The sequence below is a fragment of the Gopherus evgoodei genome, chromosome 1 (genome assembly GCF_007399415.2).
Source record: "Gopherus evgoodei ecotype Sinaloan lineage chromosome 1, rGopEvg1_v1.p, whole genome shotgun sequence".
Taxonomy (NCBI): Eukaryota; Metazoa; Chordata; order Testudines; family Testudinidae; genus Gopherus; species Gopherus evgoodei.
In genome coordinates this window covers 149,885,681-149,905,524 of record NC_044322.1, presented here as the reverse complement: position 1 = coordinate 149,905,524, position 19,844 = coordinate 149,885,681, and the positions used below count along the sequence as shown (strand labels likewise).

Here is a 19,844-nt window from a genome sequence, read left to right as displayed (position 1 = left end):
TGCAAGCACTGTCGTCAGTGCTGGCAACGGTTCTGGTGCTGGCTGCTATTCCAATTCCTGGTCTGGGACTGGAAGCACTGTGGCTGTTTCCGTTGTTGGCATGGGATCCGGGTCCACTACCTTTGTCTGGGTCTCTTGTAACACAGACGGGGCCTCTGTGAATGACTCAGGAACAGGAATGGGTCTGGAAGCTTGCCTGGTTTGGCTACGTGTAACCATTCCCACTCGCTTGGCCCGCTTCACCTGGTTGGCCAAATCTTCCCCCAGTAGCATGGGGATGGAATAATTGTCATAGACTGCAAAAGTCCACGTTCCTGACCAGCCTTTGTACTGGACAGGCAGTTCAGCTGTCGGCAAGTCTACAGCTTGTGACATGAAGGTGTAAATTGTCACTTGGGCCTTTGGGTTGATGAATTTGGGGTCCACAAAGGATTGGTGGATAGCTGACCTTTGTGCCCCCATGTCTCTCCATAGAGTAACCTTCTTTCCGCCCACTCTCAAAATTTCCCTTCGCTCCAAGTGTATTTGAGAGGGATCTGGGCCTGGGGATCTTTTGGGTGATGGTGGTGTAATGAACTGCACTCGGTTGGGATTCTTTGGGCAGTTGGTCTTTATATGTCCCAGTTCATTACACTTGAAGCATCTTCCAGCTGACTGGTCACTGGGTCGAGATGGGTTACTGGAGACTGGTGAGGTGGAAGAATAGGGTGTCTGTGGCTTTCCATGGGTTGTAGGTGGAGTCTTTTGGTTGCCCTCGGTTGTAGGGTTTATTGTCGATGTGCCCCCTGGGGTATTCGTTCCCCTTGACAGTAGCTTTTTTCTTTTCTGCCACTTCCATCCATTTGGCTCCAATCTCCCCTGCCTCGATTACCGTTTTGGGTTTTCCATCTAGGATGTACCTTTCTATTTCCTCAGGAACACCATCTAAGAACTGCTCCATTTGTATCAGGAGGTGCAGCTCGTCCAGATTGTTAACCTTTGTTCCTGATATCCAGGCCTCATAATTCTTTGAGATGTGGTAGACATGTCAGGGGAATGACACATCTGGTTTCGATTTTAGGGTTCTGAACCGCCGACGGGCATGTTCAGGTATTATCCTCATTCTGTATCTGGCCTTGGTTTGAAAAAGTTTATAATCGTTCATGTTCTCCTTAGGCATTTCAGCCGCCACCTCTGCTAAGGGTCCACTGAGTTGTGGCCTCAGTTCTACCATATACTGGTCTTCAGAGATGCTGTACCCAAGGCAGGCCATTTCAAAATTTTCTAAGAAGGCCTCAGTGTCATCACCTGCCTTGTAGGTGGGAAATTTCTTGGGATGTGGAACAATCATTGGCACAGGGTTGTTAGGACTGGCTGGAGCATCCTGCCTCGCCCGCGCCAAGTCCATTTCATGCTTTCTCTCTTTTTCCCTCTCTTCACTCTGTTTTTGTTGTTTTTCCAGTTCTTTTTGTTGTTTTTCCATCTCTCGTTGGTGGGCTGCATCTTTGGCTTCTTGTTCTCTTTTATGGGCTGCCTCTTTGGCTGCTTGTTCTCTTTTATAGGCTGACAGTTTGATGTTTTCTTCCCTTTCTTTCAGCTCCACCTCTTTTTCTCTTTCTTCCATTTGTTACCTGTGGTCTGCTTCTTTGATTTGTTTCTCAGCATCAATTTTTGCCCTGGAAGTCATGGTTCCTGTTTTCTTGTGTTGGGGTGCCCTCCGGTGTTTATTGTCTGAACTGCTGGCTCTCTGTTATCTCCTGGGGTTGGCTTAGCAACAGAGTCTTTTTTTTAAGTCCTTTCTTGATAACTTAGAAACAAAAAAAAGCTTTTAATTTGCATATGTGTTCTTCTGGTGTAGTTGACTCACAGCTGGAGTTCTATTGTTTAACAAATGACCCTCGTTAAACCTTAATGGTCCTTGCCTGAGGCAATTTCTATGCACAGCCAGAGGGAGCAGGGAAAAAAAAAATTCTCTGGCTGTAGGTTTAAAAAAAAAACCCTTCTCTCTGCTTACAAGCAGCTAACAGAGAAAAGAAAATTAATAATTTTACTGGCTTTTGGATTCTACCATCCCACACACTGCCAACATGTCAAGTATAATTCCCAAATCTGGACCTTAGCGTCCAAAATATGGGTACCAGCATGAATTCCCGTAAGCTTAATTACCAGCTTAGATCTGATAGGCTGCCACCAATCAGGACTTAGAGTAGAGCGCCTGATAGACTCTGGTCTCCCCCCAAACCTTCCCTGGGGCCCCAAGACCCAAATTCCTTGAGTCTCACAACAAAGAGGAATAAACCATTTCCCTTCTAGCAACCTAGATTCTAGTGTATTGCTTTAAATTGATGCAAATGCTAAAAAGACTTCCTTTTTTTTAATATAAAATGTCTCTATGAACTTAAAAATCAAATGTTTGTTTGACCTATTGTTAAGGTAACATTTAAGATTAGTATAGGTGAGATAAAAGATGGGGAAATATTTTTCTCTATTTGCTTGCTGTGTATGTCTGACAACACTTAGCAGAATCCAGGCATAGTTGACTGTACAAAAAACATGCTTAATTTTACATCAGTATTCCCATTCAATGCAGTGGGACTGGCACATGCTTAATGTTAAGCACATGTGTAAGGGTCTTGATTCCTGATATTTCAGTTTACTGTGCATAAATGCGGTACTCTTGTCAAGCGGATTCCCACTGATATCAGAGAGGCTCCATGTGTGCAGTATGATGGCCACAATGTGCCTGACACATGGAGTTTGAACCAGAGACTTGAAGAGCTAAGAACATGAGCTGCTATAGTTTGAGCTAAAGAGATATGGACCTGTAACTGGGGGCTTTGTGTCCCCTGTGATCAGCACAGAAGGGGAGCTGTAACATGCCAGAGGGCTTCCATCCCTGTGCAGCAAAAAACCAGACTGAGCCCTTAGCCTGTTTCCCTCGTCGTTCATGTGGGTTTTTCACATGGCAATTTTGGAGAGGAAATACATTTAAATAAATAGGAAAAAATGTTATGTAGCATCTCATCAAGTGGCAGGAGTTTATGAAAGACCTATGAAGAGGCTGAGGTAACTGGTATATCTGTGGAGCTGTAGCACTGTGCTTCCTAGCTATGAGGAAAATGAAAAACACACTTCTCAGGAGAACCAACTGCCCAGGCTTCCCTTACAATATGAATAAGTTTCCCTGGCTGATAAACAAGGGCTTTTTCAGCCTTATTTCAACATTGTAAGCAAAGGGAAATTTTTATCAAGAGGCTGCTGCAGAAATCTTTTTCAGTGCTATTTTCTGTAGGCACTAAATAAGACTGCATGCTGAATGTATAGTAGTATACCTATGGTTCATGTACTCTGCGAAGCAAATAGTCGTGTTATTTCCATATTTGTGTTTTGTTTTTTTGAGCTGGGCATTTGAGCTGTTTAATTGTATTATATCCATGTTACTTCTCCGAGTAGGTAACTTTTGACAAGAAGTAGAGCTGTGTCATATCAAATTGATAATTGTAGAGACTCACAGAAGAGCTACTTTCTTCTAATACTGAACAAGAACATTTATTAGAATAAAAAGGAATCTCTGTTATCCCTAAAGGGACAGATGAATGGATGCACACGCATGCATGTGCTTACACTCTCTGTTGAGCCGATTTCTGCTACAGATTTAAAGAAACGGTATACATATCTTCACAGCCAGAGGTAATATGTCTGGGAACCAGATGACACATCTTGAGTAATAACTGCATACAATAGAAGCTGTTTGGGAAGGAATACTTCCAAATCCTTCTCAGTACCTCAGTAGGAAAATAATAAAATAAAAATATACAGTAGTCTACAAAGACCAAAAAAAATGAACACATGATTGAACAAATCAGAAACAATTGGGAAACACCCTCGTGTGTTTGGGTAGCTTCCCAAATCTTTCTTCCCTCTATCTCTTCTCAGAATGCAGCTTATGCCTTCACCCACACTGAATTCTAACTGTAATTTTGGGAAGAGAGGCCTGTGTTTTGTAGACACTTTAGCCATAGTACATGTCCCACAAATTCCACATTTTTCATAGAAAAAGACTGGCTACTCTTCTACCTTATTCCAGCACACAATAGGAAATATGCCATCCACAGTCCTCTGCAATACAACTAAATGTCCCACATTTGTCTGTATGGCAATCCCTGCATAAAATTAAATTGAACAACCCTCTCCCCCCAACACACACACTGGTTCTTCTTTTTCTCTTAGTGCTGGTGCTGCACAATCCTTATATGCTTCTGTAGGGAGTTGGTGATGCCCCAGTTTATCTCAATTGTGACTCCACATTCCTCCAAACCAAACACCTGGTATCTGACTGTGTTGTGCATATATTGGTGCTGCCTCAGTGTATACATTTTAATAAAATTTTCAGAACCTTGATATTCAAAGGAATCCATACCTATAAGCCCTCATGTCTGTGTTGGATCTCTGTCAGTACCATATCCAAGTTGAAATTTTGTGGGTTACTGAAATACACAATACAAATACAGCTCAGTGCATTACATTCCAATTCACTTTGCGAACAAAGAGATAGCTAAAACTTGTTTTATCAAACAGGTAGGTTGTATTAACATTATCAGACTACTGGCAGTTTCTCACGTCTATTTAATATACCTGACCATTCAAATGACAATTAATTATCCATTAAGCAGAAACATCCCCAACTGGGAAACTTAATAACAGAATTAATATCAATGTATTGTCAACCTCATCTTTCCCATTCTCCATAATTTCTTATGTTTGAAATCTAGCCAAAATTCTTTAGGACCCTAACAACCTGGTGTTTAATAATTTAAAGATTATTGTGTTTAAAATAATAGGCAAATCAAGTATATTTACATTTTACATTAGTGTCCTAATTAATAATTACCAATTTCTCAGTTCAAAAGTTAAATAAAACAGTAAACTAATATAATTTGTACTGTAGGTTTAATTAAAACATTTACATTATATCACTGTATAAAACCAAATACACATCCAGCTCTCTTGAGGAAGGTAAATCAAAGTAGTAGACATAATTATTGTAAAGCTGCATAAGTTCCTTTTTAAAATACACTATACTATACTATTTAAGATTGTCCTTATTTTGACTAACTGTTCCACAATCCACGATCATTTGTTTCTGTTGGTATACCAAGAGAGTAGTAGAGTCCTATTAATATTTTGGCTTCTTTTCCCCACAAGTAAGTTGTATCATCAATATACTTTGTCTGCAAGCTCTCTTCAGCTTTTATTATGTGCAGCTTCATTGCCATGATACCAAAGTGCCAGATTTGTTTTACTTCTATATTGTACACCAGTGAAAAACATATTTTGAGGTAGGAGATCTTTCATAGAACGGTGTGAACTTTTGTTGTAAAGCCAGAAACCACAAGAAACTTAACCTCGTGAGTCTTCAAATGAGTGAATTTGAAAAGTTTCAGGAAAATGTCCTCTTTTATCTGTGCAGGTTACTGGGTGGGTTACAAGGTTTCGCGTATAACTTGGTATTTTTAACTTGGTATAACTTTTCTGCTTTTATTTTTTTCAACCTGAAACCAGTCACAAAGTTTTGCTTATACATTTAGTAGAGTTATTTCTGTCTGAAACTAAGAGGTTGTACACTATGTGACTTCAAACAAGCAGGCACAACTAAAATTGCTTTTTGAACTAATGTTTGTGTATTACTTACGGCAGAGTCAAAAACATCCTCTCCCCATAAAAGCCTGTGTAGTTTTGTGGATAAGATATTGGGCTGGGAGTCAGGCAATCTAAGTTCTGGTTTTGGATTGCCATTACCTTGCTGTATGACTTTGGGCAAATCACTTTGTGCCTCTGTTTCCCATTCCACCCCTTTCTTGTCTTCAGGGTCGGCTCCAGGCACCAGCGAAGGAAGGAGGTGTCTGGGGTGGCCAATAGAAAGGGGCAGCAGTCCATCCGTTGTTGGGGCAGCACGCCCAGATCCGCGGCAGCACTTTGGCAGCTGCTTAATCATGTTTTCCTTTTTTTTTTTTTTTTTTTTTTCTTCTTTGCCACTTGGGTCGTCAAAAAAACTGGAGCCCATTCTGCTTGTCTTTTCTATTTAGATTGTAAGCTCTTCATGTCTCATTGTAATAAGTATGGGTTTAGCTGCACCTCTCTCACCTTTGTGGTCTCTCTCTGTACACCCATTGCAGGTCTTAGACCTGTAGTCCTTATCTGCTTTTAGGTACAATTTCTGTTTTAATAAAGTTGGTTGCTCTGTTGCTCTCCCCCAGCATTATGCACTTAATGAGTGTGACTCCACATTGCTTTGCAGTGGGCCTGAAGGCACGTGATAAGATAAGAATTTTGCTTTGTTTTCTTTTTTAATGTGAAAACCAAGCCTTTGTGGTTGAGGAGGAAACCTTGAAAATGTGACCAGATGATTTCCCAAAGGCTCAGAAGCCTAAAATGAAATAAAAAGAACCATGTATTCACAAAATCGTGATATTGTGGCTGACTCATGAATGATGAATTCTTAGAGTTCAGAATACTGCTATTGCAGAAGCCCTAAATTAAGGTGATAACTGTTGGAATTCCTCTCAGGCTTGTTTAAGCCTACTCACACCTACTCACAAATGTCTAAAGGAGTCCATGGTAGTATAACTTGCATGCAGGCAAGCTAGAAGAAATTAAAGTAGAGGGTAAGCTTGTTTTAACTTAAACATTCCTCATAGACTCATATATTCTAGGGTCAGAAGGAACCAATGTGATCATCTAGTCCGACCCCCTGCACAAAGCAGGCCACAAGACCCTACCCATCCACTTCTATAACAAACCCCTAACCTATGTCCGAGTTATTGAAGTCTTCAAATTGTGGTTTGAAGACCTCAAGCTGCAGAGAATCCACCAGGAAGTGACCCATGCCCCACGCTGCAGAGGAAGGCGAAAAACCTCCAGGGCCTCTTCCAATCTGCCCCTGAGGAAAATTCCTTCCCGACCCTAAATATGGCGATCAGCTAAACCCTGAGCATGTGGGCAAGACTCACCAGCCAGCACTCAGAAAAGAATTCTCTGCAGTAACTCAGATCCCATCCCATCCAACATCCCATCACTGACCACTGGGCATACTTATCTGCTGATAATCAAAGATCAATTGCCAAAATTAGGCTATTCCATCATACCATCCCTTCCATAAATTTATCAAGCTTAGTCTTAAAGCCAGATATGTCTTTTGCCCCCACTACTCCCCTTGGAAGGCTGTTCCAGAACTTCACTTCGTCTAATTTCAAGTCTAAACTTCCTAGTGTCCAGTTTATACCCATTTGTTCTTGTGTCTACATTGGTACTAGGCTTAAATAATTCCTCTCCCTCCCTAATATTAATCCCTCTGATATATTTATAAAGAGCAAGCATATCCCCCCTCAGCCTTCTTTTGGCTAGACTAAACAAGCCAAGCTTTTTGAGTCTCCTTTCATATGACAGGTTTTCCATTCCTCGGATCATGCTAGTAGCCCGTTTCTGCACCTGTTCCAGTTTGAATTCATCCTTCTTAAGGAGACCAGAACTGCACACAATATTCCAGGTGGGGTCTCACCAGTGCCTTATATAATGGTACTAACACCTCCTTATCTTTGCTGGAAATACCTCGCCTGATGCATCCTAAAACTGCATTAGCTTTAATGGCCATATCACATTGGCGGCTCATAGTCATCCTGTGATCAACCAATACCCCATACCCTATACCTCTTGTTAGCTATTCTCCGGGCCCTTTAGGATGTAAGTTATACTAGCTTGGAATCTTTCAGACTCCCTTATATTTAGAAACATTGGGGCAAATTCAAAGATTATGTGATTGTGGAGAATGGGGTTACACATGGGTAAGTGGGTATGAATTTAAGTAAATTTTAGGCAGTATAGTGGGACTGTATATTCATGTAAGGACACAATGGGGAGGTAGCCAAAAGATATTACAACAGCTAAAACGTACTTAGACTCCTCTCTGAATTGGACCCTGTGGATCTATTTAGCACATCATAGGGAGAGCAATAATTTTCAACAAATGTTATGTCCTGTATGCTTCATTCATTAAAACAAGAACAACTATGAATATACTTGAGAAGCTGTGGGAGGGAATATCATTTTTAAAAGAATGAAAATGTTACTGCCTTGTGGATTTGAATTGCACAGTTCTTTCAGTCAGAATTTTGGAAAAGACTGTGTAAGCAGAAAGTCACATTATCAGGGAGAAATGTGTCTGAAGGCCATTGATGTAGAAGTGAATTCTGTAAGGTCATATTGTGAGCATTAGAATAATATTGTATTAGCTTGATGAGATACTGTGTATTTGGCACATTATAACATTTATAGACACTTTGCTCAAAATTTCAGCCCTTCAGATTGCACTGTTTTGCCTGAAGAGAAAAAGCAGTTATATTTCCACTTTTAGCACAGTCAGCAATGCCGTTGCAGTGCAGTCAGTTCTTTTGACCTTCACTGTACATTACTGCGAACATAAGCAACAATTTTAGATACTGACCATTGTAGACGAACTGTGCACTTTTCAGATACTATGCATAACCAATAACACAATTATGTGCTATAGCCAAATTGGCTTTTATTATTCGCGAAATAAGAACTTCTAGCTATAATTAAGTGTGACTGGGGTCTTGACTGGAGTACATTGGCATTTTTTTTAAATAGTCCATTAAATATTTCAACATGGATAGAAAATCCTTGAAATTTTGACTCTCCAGAATAGAAATTTGTTTAGAAATAAGGACCTTACATGGTGACTTACAAATTCTATCAACCTTCCTCATCATTATTAACTTGATGCTCTGTCAAGATTTGAAATCTTCACCTTGTGCAAAATATGATTCACTTGCTATAAAAGTTATGCGGGACAGCCTAGCTTCAATATTAGCAGATGGTATACCCAACAAATCTTAACTTTTGGAAAATATTTTTTGATTACTGAAAATGTTATTCATAATGCATGCCATTATCAATCTCCTACAGATTTGGAAGAGGGGACACCAAAGGATTGCAATATTATAAAGGAACTCTTCTCAAAGTTCGCACATTTGCTGTATTCTTTGTCCTAATGTCTACCGTCCCCCCCATAAATACTTGGTTTTATGTTGAAATGGTTATAGAGTAGACTGTATCTGTGCTTTGATAGACCTTAAAACAATGTGAAGATAAACAAAGTAAGCTGTCCCATTATCTGAAATATTCACTGTATTTGCTTTAAGAAAACTTGACAATTGCAAATACAGAGGTCATATGATTTCAGTAGTAATATAAGGCAAATAGTAAGTGTTCAGGGCTACTGCTGTGTAAATTCTTATTCAAGTTACATTGACAATGAAAACCATGCTTTCCAGCTGTGGCTTTTTTCTGTTTTGTTAATCGTTATCACAAGTGTGCTAAAGATACTGCACCGCTACCTCAATATAACGTGGTCCTCAGTTATAGATGAAATCGTGTTATATCAAACTTGCTTTGCCCCTCCCCCCGTTCCTTGTTCCCTGACTGCCCCCTCCTGAGAGGGCCCCTAACTTCAGGGGCCCTTCCCCTGGGACCGCTAACCCTAACTCCAGGGGCCCTACCCGTGGGACCCTTAACTCTAGTTCCAAGGGCCCTAACCTTTTGGCCCCTCCTGAGACCCCCATCCCTAATCACCCCCAGGACCCCACCCAACCCCCCTGTCGCTCACTGCTCTGACCCCTATCTACCACCACCCCCTGACAGGTACTCACTGGCAGCGGCGGGAAAGCGGAGAAGCCCTGCCCCAGCCTGTTCCACTCCGCCACCTCCCAGCCGCGGCACTCCGCTTCCCGCTGCCGGCGAGTGCAGGGAGGTTGGGGAAAAGATGCCCCCCACCCCCGCACTCACCTGCGTCCGGAAGTGGAGCGATGTGGCCCAGCCCCCTCCGCTTTCCTTGCCCCAGCCCCAGCCGTGTCACTGGGGGGCAGCTGGGGAAAGGTCCTGCACTCACCTGCCCAGCGGGAAGTGGAGCTCCACGGCTGGGAGCTGGTGGAGTGGAGCTGGCTGGGGCTGTGCTGCTCCGCCTCCCACCGCTGGTGATTGCGGGGAGGCTGGGGAAAGGATGCCCTCTGCACTCACCTGTGGCAGGAAGCTGAGCAATGCGGCCCCAGCCCACTCCACTCAGCCACCTCCCAGTCGCTGCTGGTGAGTGAGGGGGGGATCCCTCCCCCTAAGCCCCCTCCCACAAGCAACACAGCTGGGGCCAGAGCGCAGGAAGCAGAGTGGGCTGCTCCTGGTCCCCTGCTAATCTCCCAGGCCTCTCTGGGACTGTGGGGCTCCCAAAAGTGCCCTCCACAGCTCCTGCCCCCCAGACCCTGTGGGGGAACCCCTGACAGCTCCGGAGACCCTCTGCCCCTTATTGAACCCCTCGCCCCGGCCTGGCCCAGCACCCTTAACACTCTGCTCAGAGTAGGGTGTCAGAGCTTTACCACCTTGTATGCGAACTCGCCTTATATTGGGTCGCGTTATATCAGGATAGAGGTGTATTATTGTTGAACCGGCTATTTCATCTAAAAGTTTGAGATTCAATGAAATGCTTTATACAACGTCTCTACCAACCTCAGAGTTATATTTTCTGGTGAGAGAGAATATAGAAAATAATGCATACTTACTTCTAGAAGATACAGTAGTCTTAAGTTTTCCCATTTCAATTTCTAGAAATGTCATCTGCTTTTTATGATCAGAATAGTAGAGCATACTTATGGTGTCTCACTGATACAGTAGGATATAGTGGTATTAATCCAACTTCAGTTTTATATCTCAAATGAATTTCCTAAACTGATAGATTTTAAAAAGTGGTTTACTTAAAAATATGTCATTATCCTACAGGATAATACACTTTCCTTCAGGTGGGCTGTAAAAAAGTTTTACTGAGCAGAACAGCTTTGTGCTGGATATATTTCATCTTATAGATCTACTAGTGTTTTTAGTGGGCAGTAAATTACATACTGTATCATGACTATCATTTTTTAGAGCAACTTTAAAATGTCTAATTTTCTGTTAGCATTGCTGAACAGTCCTGTCACACGCTAAAGGGAATAGCGATTTTTGTGTAATATATGGCCTTAACATTTTTCAAGAGTTGGGGAGACCACAGCCAGCATAGAACTGGCATAGCCAGCACTTCACTCCTCTCCACTCTTTGCAATCCTCAAAGTAGTTTGTGTAATAGTAGGGGCAGGGAATGTGAGTTAACTGCTCTGTGCTCCAGCATTCTGTAACTGGTAAATGGTCACTCGGGTAAACATCCTGAAAGGCACTGTGCACTGAAATGAACGCTTATTAGTCTGTTTTAAGGATGTGGCTAGATTTCAAAATTCATGGATGCTTTTTATCCTCTGGCTGAGGATGACTTGTGTGCCTCCTAAAATCCTGGACCTCTGTAGCAGTTTTTATATTCTGGCTTTAGACACGACGGTGTTTAGACTTCCGTGGTATAATTTGTAACATATTGTGTCATTATGAGGCAACTGTGATAAGTTTTGTTTTTTTATTTAAAGCATTAAGCGATACAGGAAAATTGCAGGTTGCTGTTTTATATTTCTCATAATTAGATAAACCCTGATCTGAAAGAGATCACAATAAGGAGAATTGTGATCTATTTATGATGGGTCATTATTTGTGCACTGGTGCTTAAACCATTGTCATGGTAACTGATAATTTTCAGGCCCATGGTGTTCTTCAGAGACGCATTATTGCAGTCAAGGTAGATTCAGAGATACAGGTTGCGTTCTTTAAAAACTTGTGATAATGGATGATTCACATGATCACATTTGTCATTGTTTTTTTGTAAACAAGCTTTAGATGACCCGTGCTTCAGTTCTATATGCAACTGTCATTTTTTAAGACCATGAAAAAGGAGAATTAGAATGAAGGTGCAGATCACAAAATAATGAAAAATATTTTTCTTTGAATTCCTGTTATGTCATAAAATCCCTCTGGATTGTTAACAAAAACAGGTAGGCTGCTTACTGACTTCCATTTCACTGCAGAGTTGTCAGTAAAAATGTGTATTATGGATGGTGTAGCAGAGTGGGTGATGAATAAATAAGGAGTATTTATAGAATAGAGGGGGGTGACATGGCATGTTTTACTCATAGGTACCTTAAAGTGTGACAGGAAGATCAGATTTAGGAGCGTTATAGTCACTGTGGTTCACTAAGTGTACAGAACCAAGAGGTTAGATGCTCAAAATAAATGCTAGTAATGTGGAAATGTTTGTTTCATTATAATACATTTAAATCAGTTTTGCATTCCCAACAGGTTGTATACTCCTATATATTCACAGACAAAAACTATGTAAATATGGGAGTTATGGTTGAGATTACTTATCAATAATATAGGGAGAAATACATTACAAGACTGTTGTGCTTATCCTCAAACCAAGGATTTATAAACCCAAGAAATTCAGAGTTTAAGTTAAATTTAAAAGAAAGAAAAATTGTGTTTAAAATATGGAAATGCACAGTTAGGGTCCCTTCTAGGCAGGGACTCTCTCTTTTCTGTGTTTATATAGCACCCAGCACAATGGGTACCTAGATGCTATTGGGGCCTTTGAGCATTACCATAATGTCAATATAATACTAAATACTACTACTATGACAACCTTAACGCTGCCCTCCAGTGTTACCATGAAATAAACAAGGTATTAAAGCATTTGAGGTCTGTGGTCCCAGATTAGATTTGATGTTTACACATCAGATCTTTTTTTCCTGCCTCTCACCCATGCTGTCTCTACAGGGCAGATAAGGTGCAACCAGTAACTCTTGAAAACATTTAGGAGTAATGTTTCTGCTGTTTTTGTCATTACTTTTCCTAACTGTAAGTTTATCAGCAGAGACTGGTGCATGATTTTTCTTCTCCATGATTTTCTGTGAAGAATTGCCCGCTATCCAAACTGCTGCCACTTCCCATTGCTCTCAATGAAAGTGAAACCAGGGAAGATAGAGTTCCCAGTGTTTTCTGGAGACAAAGGCAAATGCTCATTCCTGCTTGGAACAATGGGAGATAGATGTTGGGCAGAGAAAGCAGACTTCCACCTTTATTGGGAAAAGAGGAAATATTGTTGCTAAAACAACAAAGTGCATTTCAGACTTAACATTTTAGAAGTAGCCCAAGGGACTTAGACTTGTGCAAAGGTGATATTTGATAGTCCAAAGATAATGTAATTTTCACACAGCTCTGCAGTTTACGACCTGGATGTAACATGATAAATATATATGTGTTGGTGTATGCTAAATATTATTGTAATATGCACATGACCTAGATTAAGAACATGATTAATATTTGTCCATTATACATATATAGAAATATTAATTTAGGCTACTATAAAACTGAGTTTATGTGCTTTGTACATAAAATTTATGATTGTCTGCTTTTGGGCTGGGGAGTTTGTGCTGAGTTACTCTATTCCATACAAGGTGTACAATTAGCCAAATTCTTTTTTTTTTCCTGGAAAAGGTGACAACTTCTTTAGGGCAGGTCTACCCTACAAATTTACATCAGTGCAGCTGCACTGCTGTCTGGTGCTGTGCTGTTTCGTGAAAACGCTCTATGCTGATGGGAGAGAGCTCTTCCATTGGCTTAATAAGTCCACCTTCTTGACAGGTGATAGCTATGTCAGTGGGAAAAGCTCTCCCACTCACATAGCACTGTCTACATGAGGGGTTAAGGTTGGTATAGCTACAGGGTTCGTCACTTAGAAGTGGACATAGTTATATTGAGTGATGTAGTTATATTGAAGTAAGTATGTAGTGTAGACCAAATATTAGTATGCATGTTAAATTCACTAAGGTGCATCTCTCCATCTCTACCCCAAGAGAGGAGAAATATCTTTTGGAAAAGAACATTTTTAGTTTTGAGAGTTTTTAAATCCAAATATACTGTAAATAGAGCTCATGCCCTATAAAAGTAATAGCTATTTACAAATTTGGAAATGGTTTGTCAATTTAAAAATGATCATCCCAGACATTCCATCTGTTATATCAGTGAAATAAAATAGAAAGGGCAATGTGCTGTAAATAAATTAACTGTCCTCTGGCACTTGATTACAGATTAATTTGCTTATCTAAAACCAGAGCTGGCTGACGCTTATTTTCTTACATGTAAATATTTAAATATGTCATTGCCTGTGGAACACTGATTGACACTCTAGATGCTGTGTTTCTCTTAAGTGTGTCAAGTTAAAGTATGACTTAGGGATGAGAATGTCCACGCTGAGCACTAGCTGGGCATTTAACTCATTTATATTTTGGGAATACAGTGCCTCTCTTTCTGGTACAGAATTTGATTTTGCATGATCACAGTTCTAGGCAATGTGTACAGAGAAAATATGAACTCTTGCAAATTGTGCCAGAATAACTGTTGAGGAGGTGGTTTGTACTGTTTATTTGGGCTACCTAGTTCAGCCTGCTCTGTATATGAGGTGCAGACATTGAGAAAGAAGGTCATTGAACTGCTTTGTGATTGCAGCTGTCTGAGTATTCCCAGGCCTGGGTTCAAGACCTGGAACATCAAAGGCACCTGGAAACATTTACCTGGAATCAGAGGCTACTCTAGAGATAGTGGATGCCACCTGGGATGCTGAGCCATGGGGAATACACTGATAATTAGCAATATGATAACAGTACTGACTGAGGCTACTCAACCTAGCCCATGATGTATCCTTCTCAGAGCACATGGGAGTACTGAACACCAAAGAACACTTATTCTAGAATTTCTACTGGCCTTGGGTTTTGTGCAAAAATAATGTAAGTCCTGGGAAGTGTAAAAAATAGATAAATATTTATATTCAAATGTGCCAGATAGCCATGACATTTTGGGACAATAAGTGTTAAGCAAGGGAATCCCTTGGGAGTGGTTAATGCAAATTCCACAACTCCAGTTATGCAGAAGCCCAGTCTTTTGAAGCTACATCCTGAGAATAGGTCCATTGTTTCTGGACACTGTAGATTAAAGGCCTGAGGTGTATCGTTTAAAAAAAAAAAAGCTAAACTATCCTCTCAGGATTCTGGTTCCTGATCTAAAACTTGACATTAACTTGTTGTAACCAATGGGGCTAACCCAGTTGTGGGTTTTGCAGAACTGACATCTACCAAAGCCCTACTTTGGAGTTGAGTGTAATCTCTGATAAGCTATTAGCATACATGTAGAGTTTTTATTGGTTTTATTGTTTCTGCTATATTTTTTTTACCTTAAGAATAAATTCAGTTTGCATTGTGAAGGCTGGTTGGTAACTGGTGAGAGGTTAACAACAGGTACTGGATGCCCAGTCAGTCTGCTGAGGAAACCACAGTGAGGTGCAGAGAGATTGTAAACCTAAACCCTGGTCTGAATGGGGAGAGACACAGGTCTCCTCCCTAAAGAGGTGATGATTGGGAGCCAGCAACCTTAAGAGGGTGCCCTTGAGTAAGACCAAAGGAGTGCGGGTCACAGGTGTAATTAACCCTGAGAGTAGTATTTTTGTTTGTTTTTTTTTTCTTTGGATCAAGAAGGAATTTAAAGACTGCATTTTTGTTTCCTTTTGGTACAAGAAGGCAGTTCAAGTCTGTGTCCTTGATACGAATGCAGAGGAGTTCCAGGTAGCTGGTTGTAGCGCCTTGATTCAAGGCTTCACAAGTTTACATCACCAGGGAGTAGAGGACTGGGCATATCTCCACTTCTTCTTGGTCCACCAGTGCCCCACGCCGACATGTTGCTTTCTTCATTTTCCAGGAGTTGGGGTGCAGAAGGCAGTGGATCTGCCTCTGCTAATTTTCTGTTGGAAGAGTGTTCTCTTGCACCAGCCACTTTGCTCTGCTTTCACCACCTCAAATGCATTTAGTAAACTGCAGAATGTGTCCCTGTGTTTTGGCTCAACCCTAGAAAAAGAAGGAATTTAAGGATTTCTGGCAGGAGAGGTTTCCATTTTGGAGAAGAGAGGCATTTAAAAAGACTTGATAACATTTCCATAGTCTGTGGGCTCTTAAGCCTCAGTCCTCCAAACACTTTTGCACATTTCACTTTGAAGTTAGTGGGACTGCTCACGTATCCAGAGTTAAGTACCTACGTGTTCACCAGTTTGGAGAGTTGGGGCTTGTTAGCAAGGGGACATTTACTTACATTAATATACTGGTATAACTATACTGCTGCAGTTATAACTCCCTGTGTGGACATTCCTATTCAGAATAACAGTGGCTTAAACTGATTCCAAAGCAGCATAAGCTAAAATGGAAAAAAGGCCACTGTTAATTCTGAATTAGTGTCCACATGGGGAGTTACATTGATATAATGCTGTCATACTGTCTGGCTCATGACTATGAAGGCCTACCTCAGGACAGACACCCTAAACTGATGGTGTGCTCTATAATTAGATTTCAGCAAACCAGTAACAAATGTGAACTCCTGGATCACAGTAACACTCTTACCATGGAGTCTCAGACATTTCCCTTAGACTATCCAGTCTATCTTGCCACCCAGACAAACTGGACTTTGTGATAAAAGATCTCATACCAAAAGTCACACTATATTTAGATATCGGTTGGTACTCTAGATCTATACCAAAAACAATGCTGGTAGCCAATTCTACAGTAAACTAACTAAAGCTTTATTAGCTATGAAATGGAAATTAGAGTTACTGAAAAGTTAAAGCAGCTTAAATATATTTACAGGTGAATCACAGTCTGTAATTCCAACTGGTAGCAGAGTTGTATTAATCTGCCAGGTTCCCAAAAGTCTCTCAAGCCACCCAGAATAATTCTGGGGCTCTCCATCTTCTTGTTCATTTATTCCACTCAATCTAAAGAGTCCAGGGAAGGTGGATCTTTCCCTGAATACATACTCATAGCTTCTTCTCACTGACAGGGTCACTACCCATGTGGACTCTTCCTGTGATGCTGGAGAGTGAGGAATGCATTTAGAGTCTTTAGCCTCTGATTTATCATACAATGTTGCCTTGCTTTGAAATTAGCACTTTTCTGTTAAAGTTCTGCATGTGTATTCTTTCTCATTTGATGGGGTTATTTAGTTACAGGGTATATACAATATAAATGTTTGCTACTACATTATAATGGGATACAGATAAGTGAAAATTATGCAGGTAACATACCACTTGTTTTCATGAAACTTAAACACCAAATGTACTCTTATACATTTAACAATCACTTTGTTCTATACTAATATACAAGCAAATTGGCTTGGCTGTGCATTTCTAAGCATTCAGTGAGCTGTGGAGCTTTGATATGAGCTGGCACGTGGTCTGCATCACAAAGCCCAATAAATTTCCCCATGTAGACAAATCCTTAGTCTCCATTCAAAGGATGAGGTCCAGGGACTAAGTCTATTTTCCAATTATGAGAGCTTTACTGTCCCTCTTAAAGTGGTTACACACACCCTTTGAAAGCACTGCTGAGTGAAAGTGGAAATAATCTTGAGATGCTAGAAATATTTGAGAGATCAGCCTGTCCTTCATCTTGGATTTCCAGTCTCAGTCCCTGTAGCAATGCAATAGTGTGGGTTGGAATTTCCCAGTTTTCCCTGGTGCCATAAAATGACCCCATGATAGTGATCAATGGGTATTTTATTAATTGTACTGCATATTTCCATAAACTGCATCTCAAACAGAATATGAATATGTCAAAAAATAAGAAATACTTAGATATTAATTTTTCTGCAAGAAGGGAATTTTGATGCGTACTTACATTGCTGCTTATTAGGTACTCATAATATTCTGTTCTCTCCTCTGATATACATATGTAACAATAAAAAATATTAATGCGTGTGTGTCAGGGAAAGAATAGCCCCCCACAGGAAAGAACATGGCTTAAGTTTAAGGGGCTGCAGTACTCCTAGAGCGTAGGCTTGATGATCCAGGTTGGTAGAGAACGGGAGGTAAAACAATCTACATTGCATATGTTATCTTTTATAACAGCCAGCCCTGTCTAAATATCAAGTGGTTCTAAGATTTGCATTTTATATGTGTTTTAAGCCTGTGAAAGTCGTACACCTTTTTTCCCCCATCTAATAACTCCCTGAGGTACTTTTGAGAGAGGGTATTGCAGAATCTAGACATTGTGGTATCTAACACTAAATCATCTCCATTTGGTCCATATGCTCAGAATATGTAAATTAAATATGAATTAAACACTCTTAAGATGTAAATTCTGTGATGAAGAAGAATAAAAATGAAAATATCAAGTCCTCTGAAAATGGGTTAGCAATTTTTTTTACTGAAGTGCTTTAATTTTAGAAGATATTCAGTGAAAACAAGTTCTCATATTTTATCATCTGTCAAAATGGCCTTAAGTATTAAAGCTAGCACTATAGCATGCTAATATAGAATTATTTATGCCACTTTGAAGTTTTTTATATTTCTTACAAGGTGCTAATTGTGCTGAATCAAGCTGACAAAATTGCATAATTTTTAGGTTAATATTAGCATAATCCTACAGCACATTGTTTAAAGGCAGTAAAGAAATAAAATGTGCTGAATATTTTTTGCAATAAGATGAATAACACTGTATCTTTCTCACAGTCATAATTTCCATGACACTAATCATGAATTTGGGGGGGGGGGGGGGTAACTAGTTATGTACTTTGTCACACAGGCCAGTGTGCTACTGAGTAAGACTTCTGAGAATTTTTCAAATATAGCTTTGTATATATCTAGTAGAGTAGAGCATGGGAGTAATATGGGGATTTCATGATTTTAAACTATTAAATATTAGTAAATAGTTTTAAAACCAGTTTTAACTGGAATATAGACGATATTTTCTTTAAAATATTAATGCAGGAGTTTTCACTTTTATCGATAAATTTGTGCCATTTTCTTTGTACTAAAGTTTTGGCTTCTGCATATTCTGCCATGATGTGCTATGAAAAGAACAGTCTCGGAGCAGATGCCTGCAAGCACAGACTCCGACTCCTGGTGCCCTATTGAAATCGAGCCTTGTGAATCTCTTTGCAGGTTAAGAAACCTTGATGAGATATCAAATTTACAGCACAAAACCCAGTTAGTGCCTTGATGTGAAAGGATGTTTGAATTACAGATTAGGATTTTCTTCCTAGTGAAAAGCATATGGCATTGTCAAGGAATTGCAATTCCAAATTTTGATTAAACATCATCTGAAGGGGTGTGTTCCCCCACGTGGCTAAATATGTATGTTAGTACTCCAGTGATCTGTGAAGAGAGAATCCTCCCACTCCTGTTGTGTCTCAACACCAATTATGTTGCAGGTTCCCTCTTTCAGTGACATTTTACCTTTGTATGGATGCAAATGATGCTAGTGCATCAACAAGAGAATAAACCAAAAGACCCAGGCTTAGTTCAGCTTATTCTGGCCGTAGTTTTAGCATATTTTTTAATATACTTCCTGTGTGACAGTGCATGTGATAGGAAAAACTAGTCAGGATTGCCCATTAGTTTCACACTTGCGGATTCTTGATGCATTTTTGCCTGATGGGAACAGGGCTGCTAGCTGTCACATACTTCCTTTCATTTTTTGTTGTTGTGTTTGTTTAAAATGTTCCAGGAATTCATCAGTGCTTAATCCATTTAAAAAAATGGTAAAATTGATTTGAAAAATTATCTTTGCAGTTTTTTGGAGGTAAATATTGGGTTAATATTGGGATAAGAAGACAGTAAAAAAAAGCAACAAGAAAAAAAAGAAAAGTTTAGAGTTTTGAAAGTAAAGCAGTTTAATGCTGTGGTTTATTTCATGAACTGTTCATTACCAATATGTGTACTCATGCACGCCCATGAGTGTATCTTCCACTACATTTTCTTACTTTAACAGACAGCCTCGCATTTACATGTAGACTAATTTATTATTAACAACGACAACAACAAAATCTACCAAATGTAAAGTATGGCATTT

General features: G+C 40.1%; 1 protein-coding gene across 10 annotated transcripts in view; it reads left to right on the top strand.

Annotated features, from left to right (window-relative positions):
- Positions 1-19,844, top strand: part of DMD (dystrophin) — a 1,715,077-nt gene that overhangs the window by 696,924 nt on the left and 998,309 nt on the right. The window lies entirely within an intron of this gene.